Here is an 18046-nt window from a genome sequence, read left to right as displayed (position 1 = left end):
CTGTCCTTGGAATTTTTCAGGCAAGAATACTGGAGTGGGTAGCCATTCCCTTCTCCAGGGGATCTTCCCAACCCAGGGATCGAACCCGGGTCCCCCGCAGTGTAGGCAGTTTCTTTACCACTGAGGCACTTGGGAAGCCCCAACAGTAATAGTAGCTCACATTTGTTGAATGTGTGCTGTATACCAGGTACTGTTCTGGTAATTTCATAACCTAAGTCCATTGAATCTTCATGGTGATCCTACGAGATAGGAATGAGTATTTATTATCCCCAGTTTACAGATAAGAAAACTGATGAAGAAAGTCTGCAATTGACCAAGCCCATAGAGTTAGGAAATTACGTGCATGGGACATCAACACAATTAGATATTGGGGTCCTTTCCTCAAAGAGTTTCTGATTAGAAAAAGAAAATGCAAGGAAAAAAAGGCAGTCACCCGGAGAGTGGGCAGTGGAGTCACGGTTCAAGGTCAGGAGGCCGCTTCAGATCCCAGACTCAGATCCGGCTGATGCAAGCAGATCCCTCGTCACATTCAGAAGGCTGCCAAGCCAGTGGGTGAGCTGTGTAGGACTCTCCAGGGAGCTTCCTAAATTCCCCTCCCTCCAGACTTCGATTCCTTGAAGGCCCAGGAATCTGCATTTTCATAAGCACCCCCCACCCCCAGGCAATTCTGATGCTCAGCGAAGTTTGAGAACGGTTAGGAGAACAGGACACTGAGGCAGGTGGCTGGGCTGTGCATCTTAGCTCTGCCCTTAGCATCTCTGGGCTGTCACTCACTCATTCACTTAAGTAACAAATATTCCAGTACTTACTCGTCCAATGGTACTGGGTGCTGGAAATTGAATAACCAGTAAAACAGACAAAAATCCCTTCTTTCATGGAGCTAACCCTCTGGTTTATCAGAAGGTGACCCACTCAACGAGGGAAAATGAAGCAGTCAAGTTGGTCGGGAGGATTACAGCTTTAAACACAGTGGGCAGCAAAAGGACTCTTCGGGAAGATGATTTTGAGTAAAAATCTGAGGAGAGAGAGGTTGGTGAGGGATCTGTGGGAGCAGGGCTCCTGGCAAAGGGAACAGCCAGTGCGAAGGCTCAGAAGCGGGAGTGTGCTTGGCGGGTTGAGGAGAGTGCAGCTAGGGTGGACAAAATGCAGTCAGTGATAGGGAGGCGTACAAAGGAGACAGGCGCTGAAAAGAGCACATTGTCTGGAACCCCGTAGGCCGCTGGAGGGTTCTGCTTTTACTCCGGGTGAGACGGTAGGCTTTCAGAAGGCTCTGAAAGAAGTGGCCCGAACCATCCTGCAGGCCACGCTGGCTGCTGGGCTGATAACAGATAACACAGCAGGAAGAGGACAGAAGCATGGACACCAGTCAGGAGCCGACTGCAGTCATCCAGGTGAGAGATCACGCTGGCCTAGGTCAGGCTGCTGATAGGGCAGGCTGTGAGAGAGGAACATATTCTCGATAGACTTGGCAAGCAGAGAAAACGCAATTTGCCGGAAAAAAAAACCAACAACTGGGTTTGGGTTATAAAAGAGAAAAGTCAAAGATCTTCTTCAATAAAGTGTATTCAGGGGTGGCCACAGGGGAGGGGGTTGGGGGAGGGGTGGAGTGGGAGTTTGGGGTTAGCAGATGCAAGTTATTATAAATAGAATAGATAAGCAACAAGGTCCTGCTGTGCAGCACGGGGAACTACACTCAATATCCTGGGATAAACCGTAATGGAAAAGAGTATGAAAAACTATACATGCATATATATACACACACATATATGGAGGAGGGCATGGCAAGCCACTCCAGTGTTCTTGCCTGGAGAATCCCCGTGGACAGGGGAGCCTGGTGGGCCACAGTCCACAGGGCCGCAGGGAGTCAGACACCACTGAGTGGCTGAGCACAGCCCATACACGTATATGTGTAACTGACTACCTTTGCTGCACAGCGGAGATGAACACGACACTGTAAACCAACCATACTTCAGTTAAAAGATAAAAAGCTAAATGTATTGGATCATGGATGCACCGTATGGAATATCTGCTGGACCCTGTGCCATGTGCCGTCACGCATTAGTTCCCGTGGAAAGCCTCGGGGGTGTTGGTAACTAGAGTGATGGTCCCGGGCCTCGTGCAGCTCACATCCTAGTGACGTGAAGATCACATGTGCCCATCTCCGCAGGCGGCTGTAACACCCAGCAGGGCTCAGCGCTTACGGGTGTTACTTTTACCCCGGACACTCAGCAAAACAGTAGTGTTTTAGGTGAAGAGAATGTAGGTTGTGAGTGCTATGTCACTTCAGTTGTGTCTGACTCTTCGCGACCCCATGGACTGTAGCCCGCCAGGCTCCTCTGTCCATGGGATTCCCCAGGCAAGAATACTGGAGGGGTTGCCATTTCCTTCTCCAGGGGATCTTCCCAACCCAGGGATCAAACCCGCATCTCCTGCATTGGCGGGCAGATTATTTACCACTGAGCCACCAGAGGAGCCCCCACAAAAGAATTAGCTGGTCCAAAATGTAGATAATCCCCAAGACTGAGAGACCATGAGATGAAGAAAGGAAAGGTAAAGTTACCATCCAAAACTCCAGCAATGTCATAAACAAAATTGGTGCTTTGAGAGGAAAAATGTCCACACTCTGATAAATGTGATGGACCCTGGAAGGACCTCCCAATGGTGCTAATAAAAAGATGCTCAGGAGAACAAGTATGTGCTGCTTTAGCTTTATTTACCAAAATGACCCCTCTTGGAGGCAATGATCATCCTGCTGTCTTCACTGAAGGGTGTGGGAATGCCTTTTCTTCGGGCTAAAGATTGTGTTTGCCTAGACTGGGATGGGGTGTTCTAGAAGCAGGGAAAGTCTGTTTGAAGATGTTTTACTCTGGGAAAATGAATGAGCCAGACAATGCAAAGGAAAAGAGACAAATTGTTCTTTTGGTTCCAAATAAATGCTTGTTTTCTGACACTGCCTGAATTTCAACGGTCCTCAGTTTGACTGTGAAAGTAACACTTTTTTGAGGTTAGCTGTGGGGATGGGGTGGGTGCCATTCACACCCCCTTCGGAGCTATTGTCTGTCTGGAATGCGGGGCACAGCTCTGGCACGTGGTCCACGTCCCCAAGCACCACTGTCTCCAGCAACTCCTCAGCCTCATTCAAACATCCCAACCCCTAAAGGCAGGCATGACCCACGCTGCTGCCCTTCCGCACCCTCGTCTCCCGTCCACAAAGCAGTGAAGGCAAGTCCATCGACCTGAAGTTGGTCACTTCCTCCCTCTGCACCTCCATGTCCGCCTCTCTAAAATACAGAAGTTAGGGACTTCTTACAGAAGTAAGGTCCAGAAGTTAGGTCCGGTGGTTAAGGCTTGCCCTTCCAGTGCAGCGGCTGAGGGTTCAGTCGCTGGTGGGAGAGCTAAGGTCCCATATGCCTCACCGCCCAGAAGTCAAAACGTAAACAAAGGAAGCCATGTTGTAAATGTAATAAAGACTTTAAAAATGATCCATATCTAAAAGTCTTTTAAAAAGTAAAATAAAATGCTGAAGTTGGACAGGTTCCCTGAGGTCCTCAAGTGTGACCAAACAGCCCATTTTCACGGGGAGTTGCCTCGAGCAGCGGTTTTTATGAAAGAACCAGACCATAATCACAGAGCCGCCAACTGCAGAACGGCCTCTTCAGTTACCCCCCGGGGGGCCAGGGTCTTCTAAATTCTTCAGAGCCATTCCCTTAGGGCTTCCCGTTTCCTTCCATCTCTAAAGTGTGGTGATTTTCTGAATCCTAGGATCGTTGGAAGGGGTCAGAACTCCAGTGAAGTAGCTCTGAAGTCACATCATGCAAAGATAACAAACAGCCTTTTGTCCATTTGTATACAAATTGTCTTTCCTTTGAGGAGTGAAAACTCATCTTGATTATTCTTATGTATTGTTAGAATTCTTTCCATAAAAATAGAACCCATTTTAAGTCCGTCATCAGTAGGAACACATGCCAGTATTTCTGTATCCTATAAACCAAGTAGCATTAGATTTTAACATTTTAATGGTTTGGTTAGTTTACGATGAGTAACTTTAAAATATTTAAATTGGAGTTCCTTCAGCCCTTAAGGAACCTGTCTGCAGGCCCCCTTATTTACTTTATGGACACTCTCACCTGTACATTTTGAATCTGGTAGCCTTACCAACTCACAGAGGTATACAGAGCTTCTTCCCTTGATTTTTTCCCCCCACGGTGAAGATTCAAGGAAGAAATATTGAAGCTGCAAAGAGAATGTTATTCTAGAGGAGATTTTGGTCTCCTCCAAACTTAATTTAAAAGAAGAAACTAAAGAAAGCACTGGATACCTTTCTTAAATTTACTATCAAGGATGACTAGCAAGTCTACTCCACAGGTCTTTAATGGGAGCATAAATTCTTCACCTCCGGTGAAGAAGTAAGTGCAGAAAAACTGAATTATTCACTGTAAGATGCCAGCTATCTCTGCTTAGACTCCTTTTAAGAGTTTGGAGAACAAGGATAAAGCAAACACACGAGAAAAATTAATTGTCCCCAGATAATGTCTTCCTAAGCTTGTTTCCCTTGCTCTTAAATTCTCTTACCAACCTACTCACCTCCCATGTCCACTCTCAACACAAAACCAGGCCCAAGCAAACAAAATCCTAGCCCATTGTTTCAATTGGTTTGGTTACAAAAATAATACACGTTCATTATGTGAAAAGTAAAAAGACAGATGAGAAAAGAAGAAAACAGGATCCATCCATCATTCCACATCCAAGCGACAGCCGCTGTTATGCCTTGGTGATACCCTCCCAGAGACATTTCCATGAATACACTCTTTAAAAGAAGTCCTACTCTTTCAACTGCACGGTATGTCATTTTCTTCATTTAACGTGTTATGTGCACTTTCTGGAACAATTCTTTTTCATTGAAACCCATCCTGATTTATTTATAAATCAGAAGGTTCCTTCTACTGTAGAATCCTAACTATACTTCTTCCTTTCTACTGTTATAAACTTACCTGTAACTCACACCTTGTCACTTCTTTTTTGTGCACTTTTTAAGTTATTTTCTTTTATTAAATTCCTGGCGCTGCTGGACCAAATAAAAACGCCCAGCTCAGGCCCTTGACACCCCGCCGTGTCTTTAAAATTCACACTGTGATTATTGCTGCTCCCCAGCTCCAGGTGATCGACAAAGGTGCCTGAGAGGGCTGTGTGGCCTTTCAAGCACAGAAGGTCTTTGGAAATGCAGCGATGATTTAGGAAGTGTGGGTGGCTCGGTTGACCCATGGCCCACAAACCATCACAGAAGAAGTTTCAAAGGTGACATTTATGGGGAGTGACTTTATCACTATACTATTATGATTTCTGGTAAAGAGGTGGGTGGAAGGCAAAATAGCAAGGGCTTTCCTTTGAGGAGAAAAAAACCAAGCCTCACACAATAACAAATCCAGATTTCACTCATGAGGCTAAAACACCACAAAGTGCAGGGTTCGTTAAATTACCGATACAGTGAAAATTGAAAATGTACACATTCTACAATGTGGAAATTCCATTCCTAAATGTAGATTATTAAGTTCTACATATTAGAGAATTCTTGCTTGTAATAATAAGAAACTGGAAAAATTAACTGGGGACAACCTCAATCTCTCAATAAGAAGATGAATAAATTAATTGCTGTCTATTCATGCAATGGAATATAATAAAGGAGATAAAACGAATATCTCTATATAAATCAACATGGATTGATTTAACAATATAATTGTAAGTAAAAAAAAAAGATAGATGCATGTAGAACAATAACACAGAGAACAATACTATATATTAAGAAAATATATATAGTTATGGTCTGAAACATACACGCCAATCTGATAGTCTTTACCTCTGAAAAGTGAAGGCAAATGAGACTGGCAGGGCTGAGACGGTAAGGGCTAGGAGGGAAAAAAAGTCTTTCAATTGTATCTGTAATGTCATGCTATTTTAATAGTAAAAATCATGGTGATAAAATCTGAGATGATATCAATTATAAAACTCACTATTATTTTCTGCATCATTCAGGAAAAAAAGTTGCCACAATATACCATTCATTTTAAAATGGACCCAATTTTAGAGATGCTAAGATGTGGGGAAATAGTGTGTAAAACTATATATACGGCAAAAATGCAAAGATACAGATCTGCTAATTCATGAAGTCATGGGAGTATTGGTTATAGAAGGTTATGTAAATCTGCGAACTTTTAAAAACTTTTTCAAAGGAAAACAAACACAACAAATATTACAGGGAACAGAATTCCTCCATAACATATAGCATTTTAAACATATGCTGCTCATGCAGCAAGTATACTACTCTAAAGCTTAACTGCCTTTTTACTCATGTTCCCAAAATGAACTCGAATATGGTGAAAGTAGGAGACAGATCTTTAAACTTTGTAACTTGAGAAGCACCTGGCTCATGACCTTTATACTTAACACTGACTGGAGAAAGCCTGGCTCCCTGAGTTGACATTCTCCAAGTTTAGAAGAACCATCTCAAAAAACAAATCTTCCGTCTGCTCAATAAACCTATCTGCTAGGAATTTAATGCTGCAGAATTAAGTATCCTGCCTCACAGCTTATCATATCAGTTGAGAAAGCTATTCTTCCCTGGGAGAAGCAAGCTGAAAACGATTCTATTTCCCCTACCTTTAATCATCAAACTGAAACCATCCTAACTCCTCTGTTCAATATGAAATTCATCACAGTTGGTCACAGCATGGGAACTAACATGCCTGTCCTCCTGTATTTCTCCCTGTGGTTTCAAGAAAGTCTTTCTCTGCAAAGAAGAGGAGAGGGAAAAAAGACCTACAAGCATTGCCAGATGAAATATGGATCCAGCTACATTTGAATTTCACATCAACAATGAATAACTTTTAGTGTGAGTTTGTTCCATGGAATTTCAGATAAATAACAAGTAACCTTTTGCTCTACATGTGTGCCAAAAATTACATCGAACATATTTTTACTAAAAATTTTTCATTATTTATCTGAAATTCAAATTTAAGTGTATTATTTTCTAAATATGGCAAACCTATTAAGAGAATTCATCTGGCCAAAAGAAAAGGAGAAAAACAGAACTGGAAACTAAGTCGGTGACAGAAAACAGAACTGGTTGAAAGTGGCTGCCAGGGAAAAAAGAAGACACCCAGGAGCTGCCCTGAAGGGTGTGCATTTGACTTGGAGGCTACTTACACGTTCTATTGTCTACTCGCACAGAGGATTTCATTCTAAACGCCGCACACGTGACAACGGCTGAGTGCTGACTGCAGTCCAGAAGCCCGGCTCTGCACCATTTGCCCCGGGGGCTCCCTGGAGACACAGACTCATCTGAAACCTGAGTTCTGCTGCCACCTTCACTGTCCCCAGTGGGTAAAAGAATCTGAGGTCTTCTTGTGACTTTGGATTTGATTTCCATATGCACTGTGAGCCAGGGCTCCCTGTACAGCTAGAGAGGAGATGCATAACTTCCCTACCAGCTAGGGGAAGACCTGAAGGACTGAAGCCTGTGCCCTCGATGAGAACCATTTTCTGTGACAAGTTCACAACTTCTAGAACACAGACAGACCCTGAGTGCTGAAAAACATTTAGAAAAAAACTATATATGCCCCTTCCTGTTCCTCTGTAAGTTATAAAAATAGAAGGAAGGGAGTGGGGAGGCAGAGAGCAGGTGTGGGGCAGGCGTCCCTGCTCTGAAAGAGGCAGGGACGGGTGAGTCTGGCACATTCTCTGGGTCTGTGCAGACAGCGGGGCAGCTGGCTGGTGCTGCCTGCTAGCCTGGCAAGCTCCTAGCTTCTCTTCCCTCTTTGGTTTTACTTACAATGATTGTGGAGGTGAGAATTAAGTTACTGGGTTTTTTGCACCTTAGGTTTTGACCTCATGGGGTTTAAAGCTACTTTCACTTTTGCAAACCCCCAACCTGGGCCTCCTGGCAAAGGCAGCCTTGGGAGATGGCACCTCCACTGTGCTCAGGGTTGAGTGGCAGCTCTGATCATTGGCCTTCTGAACATTCTGTCACAGTGATGTGGTGGGGAGGCCGTGCTACCCCCATTTTACAGACAAGGAGACTGAGGCAAGAAAAAAGCCTGGGCCACCTGGCCATCTACACTTGTTGTTTAGTCGTTGTGTAGGATTCCTTTCGGCCCCATGGGCTGTAGCCCGCCAGGCTCCTCTGACCATGGGATTGCCCAGGCAAGAATACTGGAGTGGGTTGCTATTCACTTCTCCAGGGTATTTTCCCAACCCAGGGATCAACCCCACATCTCCTGCATTAGCAGGCAGATTTTTTGCCACCGAGCCACCAGGGAAGCCCTTTAAAAGACAGTAAAATCTCTGCAAATGTAATGAGATGGAGAAAATACTATTTCCAAAACTGTCTTCAGAGAAAGCCACACAGGTGAAAAAGAAGGTTGCTTGAATAAGCTGCTTAGGTCATGTAACTCTATTTTTTAAAAAAACATCAAAAAATGGGCAGAAGATCTAAATAGACATTTCTCTAAAAAAGACATACAGATGGCCAACAGGCACATGAAAAGATGTTCAACATCACTAATTATCAGAGAAATGCAAATCAAAACTACAATGAGGTACCACCTCACACCTTTCAGAATGGCCATCATTAAAGTGTCTACAAACAATAAATGCAGCAGAGGGTGTGGAGAAAAGGGAACCTTCCTACACTGTTGCAAGGAATGTAAATTGGTATAACCACTACAGAGGACAATATGGAGATTCCTTAACAAACTAAAAATAGAGCTAGCATATGATCCAGCAATCCCACTCCTAGTCACATATCCCGAGAAAACCAGAATTCAAAAAGATACATGTACCCCAGTGTTCACTGCAGCACTATTTACAACATCCAAGTCATGGAAGCAACCTAAATGTCCATCAAGATATGAATGAATAAGGAAAATGTGGCACATATCTATAATGGAATACTACTCACCCATTGAAAGAATGACATAATGCCATGTGCGGCAACATGGATGGACGTAGAGATGATCAAACTAAGTGAAATAAGTCAGACAGACAAAGACAAATGTTATGATATTGCTTACATGCAGAATCTGAAAAAAAAAAAGATACAAATGAAGTTACTTACAAAACAGAAACACATTCACAGAAAACAAACTTATGGTTACCAAAGGGGAAAGGAGGAGGGATAAATCAGGAGCTTGGGATGAACACACAAATAGTGTGTGATATATATATATATATATATATATATGCAGTACTATATATCAAATAGATAACCCTGACCTACTTATAGCACAGGGGGCGCTACTCAGTATACTATAATAACCTATATGAGAAAAGCATCTGAAAAAAAATGAATATATGTGCATGTATAACTGAATGTCTTAGCTGTATACCTGAAACTAACACCGCTATACTCTAATAACATTAAAATTAAAAAAGAAGCTCCTGAGGGAAGAATGAGACTGGAAAAGGAGGGGTACCCCAAGAGCGTGCAGTGGCGGGGGGCTCAGGCTGCCTTCTAAGGGAGGTGGGCAGTTGGCGCGCAGGGCTTTCCAAGAGGGGTTTGTGAGATCCAGAGCTGGAATTGCTCTGAGCAAGAGTCCTGGCGGCCCCTCCCAGCACAGCGCCCTCCTGGGGTCTCCCGGTGAGCACGTTTTATCAGCAAGGAAAGGAAGAATGAACAATAGCATTGAAACATGTATAATATCATATGTGAAACAGAACACCATTCCATGTTCGATGCATGAGACAAATGCTCAGGGCCGGGGCAATGGGATGACCCAGAGGGATGGGATGGGGAGGGAGGTGGGAGGGGGGTCCAGGAAGGGGAACACATGTAAACGCATGGCTGATTCATGTCAATGTATGGCAAAAACTACTACAATATTGTAAAGTAATTAGCCCCCAACTAAAATAAATAAATTTATAAAAAAAAAAAAAGAAAGTCATCTCTCATTAAGAGAATCCTCTTTTCTGAAGAAACTCTTCTTTTTTACTAACACAACATTGTAAATCAATGATAGTCCAATAAAAAATTTTTAAAGTCCATCAACTGACAAATGGTTACATGAAAAGTGGTATCTACATAAAATGAAATATTATTCAGGAAGAAAAGAAATGAAGCACTGATAGTTGAAAAGTATGCTAAGTGAAAGCAGTCAGCCCACATCTTGCACGATTCCATTTATGTGAACTATCCAGAGAGAGGAAAAGTAGATCAGTAGCTGCCGGGAGCTGGAAGATCATGGGGAAAACGGGGAACGATGGACACGGGGTTTGCGTGGGAGCGATGAACATGTGCTAAGGTTGATGGTGGTACTGATTGCACAGCTCTGAGAATACGCTAAACGCCATCGATTAGACACGTCAAAGGGGTGACTCATGTGAATTGCACCTCAATAAAGCTGTTAGTTTGGAGAAGGCAATGGCAACCCACTCCAGTACTCTTGCCTGGAAAATCCCGTGGACGGAGGAGCCTGGTAGGCTGCAGTCCACGGGGTCACTAAGAGTCGGACACAACTGAGCGACTTCACTTTCACTTTTCACTTTCATGCACTGGAGAAGGAAATGGCAACCCACTCCAGTGTTCTTGCCTGGAGAATCCCAGGGACGGCGGAGCCTGGTGGGCTGCCGTCTATGGGGTCGCACAGAGTCGGACACGACTGAAGCGACTTAGCAGCAGCAGCAGCAGCATCTCTATCTTGTAAAGTGCCACAGAGAAACCAGGGTTTATCCCTGCTGCTGCTGCTGCTAAGTCGCTTCAGTCGTGTCCGACTCTGTGCGACCCCATAGACGGCAGCCCACCAGGCTCCGCCGTCCCTGGGATTCTCCAGGCAAGAACACTGGAGTGGGTTGCCATTTCCTTCTCCAGAGGTGCCACCAAAACTAGGGATGAAGCCAAGAGAAGGATGAATGTGAAAACCCAACTCTGAGAGGCAAACGGAAAACCTGACTGACACAGCTAAGCCAGGCCAGAGTCCACAGCCATTAGCTCAGGTTTAGGGCCTTTCTTATTATATTTTCACCTTATCAAATGATCATGCACATGATTTCACAACCATTTATAGCAATATTTGAAAGTTGTGGGCTCCCTGAACCATCTTTTTTTTCTCCCAGTAATTCCTGCTCCCCAGAATAGCCACCTTCATCTCCTTTTTTGCTGTATCTTTGGCGCTTGCCTTCAAACCATTAAATAACATACTTAGAGTTCTATAAGTTTTCCATTTTAGTCATTTCTTACTTATTCTCTTCTCTGAAAGCTAAAGCTGTATTCTCCTTTCACCACCCCCACAACCGCATGCCCCCTACCTTTTGGATGGGTTTGCTTATTCTGAAAGTGGTTTCTTGTCTTGATTTCCAAAGCTTTGGCTTTGTTTCCTATCACTCGAGATATTATTTTGTGTAGTGTGTGTGTGTGTGTGATGTCTGTGTGACCTAAAGATTGTATCAATGGATTTGAAATAAAGCAAAGACAAGGAAGCAGTAAAAGTAAAAATTTCTATAATCAAGACAAGCACACAAACGTGTGAATAAGATTTTTAACAGAACCCTAACAGAGATCATGCAGGATATCGGGCAAAATGGTAAAAGTGATAATAAGTAGATTTATCAAGGTAGCACAAGTGAGAAATAAAAGTAAGTTCAGGATCAAAGAAAACACTCAGCCTTCCTACTTTATATACAAATTGGCAATTAGCCTAGATCACCTTTTATAGGGACCAAAGAAAGGATACAGAATCCAAACAGGGAGACTCTGCCTCAGAAATTTTTTCTTTTTTATTGAAGTATAGTTGGTTTACAGTGTCTTGTTAATTTCTGCTGTACAGCAAAGTGACTCAGTTATACACACATACATATATTCTTTGTCATGTTCTTATTATGGTTTATCACAGTATATTGAATATAGCGCCCTGTGCTCTACAGTAAGACCTTTTATTAATCAATTCTGTCAGTATATAGAATACTTTGCATCTGCTAACCCCAAATTCCCAGTCCATCCTTCTCCCACCCCCACCCCCTTGGCAACCACAAGTCTGTCTGCTATGTCTGAGTCTCTTTCTGTTTTGTAGATAGGTTCATTTGTGTCATATTTTAGATTCCACATACAACTGATATCATATGATATTTGCCTTTGTCTGACTTAACTTCACTTGGTATGATAATATCAAGGTCCATCCATATTGCTGCAAATGGTATTATCCCATTCTTTTTTATGGTTGAGTAATATTCCATTGTGTTTATATCACATCTTTTTTTTCAGGGATACATATACGTGTATCCATTCTCCCCTAAACTCCCTTCCCATCTAGGCCGCCGCAGAACATTGAGCAGCGTTCCCTGTAGGTCCTTGCTTGTTATCCATCTTAAATACAGCAATGTGTACATGTTGATCTTCAACTCCCTAACTATTCCTTCCCCCCACCCTTCCTCCCTGGGAACCATAAGTTCATTCTCTAAGTCTGTGAATCTGTTTCATCTTGCAAATATGTTCATTTGCATCATTTGTTTTTAGATTTCGCATATAAGGGGTATTACATGATATTTCTCTTTCTCTGACTTACTTGACTTAGTATGATAATCTCTAGGTCCATCCATTGCTGCAAATGGCATTATTTCATTCCTTTTAATGAACGAGTAATATTTCATTGTATATATGTAACACATCTTCCTTACCCACTCCTCTGTCACTGGAACACCTTTATCCGTTCATCTGTTAGTGAACATTTAGGTGGTCCATGTCTTGGGTATTCTTAACAGTGCTGCTGTAAACATACGGGTACGTGTATCATTTTGAATTAGAGCTTTGTTTCAGCTTCAGAAATCTAAAAAGCCCTGCTTCCAACTTCTGTCTTTGATCTACGCAGTGCCAGTCTCTCACAGGGACAGACGCTCTTCTTTCTGAGAACCAGGCTACCTGTGTGGCTCTTGCAGGAACTACTTGTCCTAGACACCTTATCCTCCAACAATACTGATGAAGCCAGAGGTGGACAGAGCCAGGCAAATTCTACTCCTTCCTTGCAATGTTTATACAGTCTTATAGAGAAAAGAAGGCCTTTCTTCATAATGACATGTGCCACCTAAAACTCAGAGCTTCTAAAATATATAAGAAAAAGAAGATGGGTTTTGGAGAGAAACTAGTAACTTCTGCCACCATTGCTTACTAAGAAGACAGAGAAGGAGATTCTCATTAAAACTGGCGTTAGACTGAGGCCCTGTTAAGGGATAATGCGGAGACTCTTCCCAGTTATGCCATTTGTTGCTGTTTTTGAAATTTTTATTTTATATTGGAGTATCATTGATTAGCAATGTGTTAGTTTCAGATGTATAGCAAAGTGATTCAGTTATACATTTACATGTATCTATTCTTTTTCAAATTCTTTCCCCATTTTTTTAATAGTAAATTGAGCAGAGTTCCCTGTGCTATACTTTGGTTCTTGTTAGCTATCTGTTTTATATATTGTAGTGTGTACATGTCAATCCCAAACTTCCAATCTATCCCTCCTCATCACTCTTCCTTCCGGTAACCATAAGTTTGTTCTCTAACTCAGCGAACCTGTTTCTGTTTTGTAGATAAGTTCATTGGTATCATTTTTTAAAATTTCACATATGAGTGATGATCATATGATTTTTCTCTTTCTCTGTCTGACTTACCTCATATAGTATGATTATCTTAGGTCCATTCATGTTGCTGCTTGTTATTTTGTATGCAAATCGTTCCTTCACACGTGGATGGATGTCATCATAAGCAGACAAGCTCAGGATTTGGAGAGAAGCGTGTGGAGGAGACAGCTCAGAGGGTCCTGAGCAGGGAATCATGTTCGCACGTGTTTGGGTAAACTGATCAGCTGACGGCCAGCTAAGAGGTCAGGATGGAATTTTGTACAAGAATAAGCCCACTAAAGGTATCAAAGGAAACAATTTTAATTGCTTATGGATTCTCCAGAGAACCTTGAGAGCTTAGCTGTGGCATCTCTGACTCACGTTCACCTGCCCTTCCTGTACCTATCAGCCTTACTTAGGGCAGGTCTGCACCGTTTTTCACTTTAGAATTTCTCAGCACCCATAGGATAGAGTTTAGATTATGCAGATTTACAAAGAAAATGGATTTGAAAACTCATTTCAAGATGTTTGAATCCCTTAGATGGTTCAAGGAGGTAACAAGAGGATGAGAGGGCAGAAGAGAGAGAATGTAGGGAGGTGGGGAGCCTCTGCTGTCAGCCCCGTGGGCCCCAACCCACCCGAGGCCCCTGTAAGGGGGCAGCACTGTGCCCACCTCTCCTCCCAAGTCCAGTGAGGAGGCGTCCCTGGAACACAGTGAATGGGCCTGGCTAAGAGATTTGTTGGGACAGAGCTGTTGGCATCCTGGGCGCCCTGCTCCCCCGCCCTATCCTAGGTGGAGAGCTGGAGGGTTGCTCCTGTCTAACCAAAGGGTCCTGGTGGAGCCTTCAGAAGGACCCCTTGGAAAACCTTAACTTGGGAGGTAGACTCACCCCTGAAAATCAGAGCAGCCTGCGGACTGGGGTCTGACTCCCACTGAGAAAACCTAGAGGGAGAAGGCCTGTCCGAGTGCTTTGCCAGGAGCAGCCTCTAGGCTGAGATGCGGTGGAGCCAAGGAGTGCATGCTAAGTCGCTTCAGTAGTATCCAACTCTGTGTGACCCCCTGGACTGTACCCCGCTAGGCCCCCCTGTCCGTGGGATTCTTCAGGCAAGAATACTGGAGTGGGTTGCCATGTCCTCCTCCAGGGGATCTTCCCCACCCAGGGATCAAACCCAAATCTCTTATGTCTCCTGCATTGGCAGATAGGTTCTTTACTGCTTGCACCAGAAACTTCGCGAAGCCAGCTCCAGCTCTTTGAAAGGCCTCTGTAAGAGGCAAGGGGAGGCCAGAGCCTGTTAACACAGAGGCGGGCCACACTGGAAATTTCGTTCAGGAGCAGGAGGAGACAGACCCACTGAGAAAAAATGTTTCAGGGGACAGATAAAACAAAGAGGCCATTTTATGGTTGTCCCCATGCCCCGGGCTCATTGACACACTGCTTCCTTAAGATGCTAATAATGACTTGGGGAGAAAGTGTCCCTGGGAGAGTGAACAGGACCGTGAGGGAGGGCCTATCTCACCCTCAGGCACCACACTCTGCATTAATTTAGCAGAAGGAGCTCTCCACTAGGGTCTGTGCTCTAGAGAGCTCAGAGGAAACATCTGGGAAGCCCAGCTCTAGCCTTACAGGTATACGTCAGTATTTTCTGGGCTTACGTGGTGGCTCAGTCAATAAAGAGTCCACCTGTAAAGATCCACCCATGGGTCTAATCCCTGGGTTGGGAAGATCCCCTGGAGAAGGAAATGCCAACCCACACCAGTATTCTTGCCTGGGAAATCCTATGGACAGGAGCCTGATGGGCTACAGTCCATGGGGTCACAAGAGCTGGACACGACTTAGTGACTAAACCACCCCCAGTATTTTCTATTTCTGTGGCCCTTCTATCTCCATGGCATATTTGTCGGGGTAGCCCAGGCACTTTTACAGCAGCCGGAGGCAATCTCATGGTTGCTGAGCCCTGGAGGAAACAGCCCTGTTTGACAGCATGGTCTTACCCACCAGGCCAGAAAGTGCTGATTGAATCTCCCCTCGGAAGAATCAACATAGAATTCTCAACTCTGGGGAATCTGTGTTGGATTCACCTGAGAGTTTTCAAAAATACTCATACTCAGACCCAGACCCAGACAGTTCAACTCTGATCCATGGAATTGGGGCCCAGGCATCGGCATATGGAAAAGGTCCTGAAGTCATTTCAGTGCTCATCATAGGCAGAAAAGCCACTGGCAAGAAGCAACGGGAAGACAGCGGTCAAGTTGTGTGATCAAAGGGTGAGCAGGTCCACTGGCTGCTGATGGAATCTGCCTGGGAGGGAGGCTGCTTTCCCAGTCATTTCGATTAACACCAATCCCAAGAACACTGAAATAGTTCTTTAAATTATGTTTTCAAGACCACAGAGGGTCAAGGTGGCTTCAGACTGCATATGGGGAACATCTCCCTTTCCTGGGGTCAACAATCCCCGAGCTTTCAGAGGTGTCCTGGAGACTTTCCTGGCTCCCTCACATACTGTCCTCTCTTTGTCTTTGCTGTTTAGTGCTCCTGTGTCTGCCCCTCACTCCCGCTCCTCCCACACTTCCATCTCTGGGCCGCGCAGTTAGGTCCTGACCACGGGGTCCACTGGGGCCACGGCTCTTCTCCATCACTTCGTGGTGGTCTGTAGCCTGTAGGGGTTCTGTCTGACCACAGAGCCTGAAGATGCTAGAGGCTGTGGTGGGGAAATAAGATGGGGGGTAAAGGGGTTCTCCTTGTGGCTTAGAAAACAACTTTCCTTAGAGGGTAAAGAATCTGCCTTCAATGGAGGAGATGCAGGCTGACGCGGGTTCAGTCCCTGGTTTGGGAAGATCCCCTGGAGGAAGAAATGGCAACCCACTCTGGTATTCTTGCCTGGAGAATCGCAAGGAGAGAAGATCTTGGCAGGCTAGTCCCTGGGGTCGCAAAGAGTCGGACATGACTGAGCGACTAAGCACAGGGTACACAGGACCCGTCCTTCCAGGGGCACTTGTAAGTGTCCACTTCCTTTCGGTTACCTGGGACCCACATGCTCTTCCTGATGGCAGCACACCCGGTTACCTGCGAAACCTTCTTCCACTTGTGTCCTCGCTGGAGGTACGCGGTTCAGGGACCAGGCCCTCTTGAGTCAGCCAGTCAGAAGCTCCCTCCTGAAATAGAGAACCATGCCCTCTTGGACCAGCCAACCAGACACTCCCACCTGAAACAGGCACAGTGAGAGCGCTGCCCGCACGGCTACCCAGTCACCCTGCCCAGTCCTGCGTAGGCTGGCCCAGGTGAGGCGGCAGCACGCGGCTCCTCCTCCGGCCCCAATCCCAGCTGCCCCTCGCAACTCCCAGGAGCCTTGCAATTTCCTCCTTTGTGGCTCTTTGTTTTGCTTGTGGGTACTTGATTGAGAGCTTTTTTTTTTTGTCACTGGTGTTTCTGGTTTTCCTTTAGTTTTATTCTATTTATTTTGCTTTTGCCTAAATTAGCCAGTATCTATTTCTCGAGTTTGTAAGCAAAAACCCTCTCTTAACCAGTTTTCCCTTTAATGTACATGAGGAAATCCTTGTTCCTTTTATGCGCCGGGTTTTTTAATGAATCAACACTCCGGTATTATTAGGCTAAAAACAAAAAACAAAACTCCCCCTGCGCACCAACCGCCCACGTCCCATCCCAGGTAGGTTTCAGAGTTCTCTTACATTAGTTGATGATGGATGGCATTCACAACCAGACTCTTCTTCCTGTGTCTGGGGGACAAGTGAGGGGTCCGAAGAGACGCTTAAGTCAGTCTTGCGCTCATCTCAAGTGTCTGAAATGAGGTTCAGGCTGATACTACTTTCCACCTCACTTGTCATGGTACATTTCCATGTGTGACGTTCCACATAAGGAATCTGTACATGCGGACCATGGTGCCCTGGGAAGCCCCGCCCCCCCGGCAGATCTGAGGAACCCGGGATCTAGTTGTGCCCTGCTCACTATCACGTGGCCTTGAGCAAGTCACTTCACCTGCCAGACTCGGTCTCTTCTCCTACAAAGTGAAAGACTGTGAGAGCAGGCTGCCCAGGTGTCACCGTTACTGGTCACAGGAAATAGAGATCATAAAGCCTCGTGTCACAATCGCCCAGAACCTGTGACTCCAGGCGGGGCAAGGCCTGGAGACGGCCTCATCATCTCCAGCATCTCTTCAGTCAGCTTCTCTGCTGCCACAGTGACTCTGTCTACCGCCAGAACTGTTGCACTAGCTTCCTCTCGTTCAACTCTGCCCTCGTCCAAATGCCTCTGTACAGCAGTCAGAGATCCTTCTGAAGGTGAATCTAACTACATCAGTCCATTTCTTTTAGGATAAAGAGCAAAACCGTTGATCTGACCTGACCCTTTCCCGTGTTTTCAGTCTCATCTCCTATCACTCTTGCTTTTGCCAGCTTTCAGTCACTCCAAAGACTGAAGATTCTCCTTGTCCCAGGACCTTT

The 18046-nt window shown here is 44.9% G+C and overlaps 1 long non-coding RNA gene across 3 annotated transcripts in view; it reads right to left on the bottom strand.

The window, feature by feature from the left end:
* Nucleotides 1-17667, bottom strand: part of LOC145520488 (uncharacterized) — a 31643-nt gene extending 13976 nt beyond the window's left edge. Inside the window, exons 1-5 of one of the 3 annotated variants that reach the window (XR_014064507.1) lie at nt 17583-17640; nt 17276-17323; nt 16653-16741; nt 12661-12749; nt 5941-9014 (exon numbers count right to left, since the gene is read on the bottom strand). This is a non-coding gene — a long non-coding RNA (uncharacterized LOC145520488). Of the gene's footprint in view, nt 1-5940; nt 9015-12660; nt 12750-16609; nt 16742-17275; nt 17324-17582 lie in introns of those variants that run through there. The other 2 variants (XR_014064506.1, XR_014064505.1) reach the window with 2 other exon arrangements.
* Nucleotides 17668-18046: the final 379 nt, after the last annotated feature.

Source organism: Giraffa tippelskirchi, chromosome 9 (genome assembly GCF_054371585.1).
Source record: "Giraffa tippelskirchi isolate mGirTip1 chromosome 9, T2T-mGirTip1v1.2.pri, whole genome shotgun sequence".
NCBI classification, from domain to species: domain Eukaryota; kingdom Metazoa; phylum Chordata; class Mammalia; order Artiodactyla; family Giraffidae; genus Giraffa; species Giraffa tippelskirchi.
This window is presented reverse-complemented; position numbering and strand designations above follow the sequence as displayed.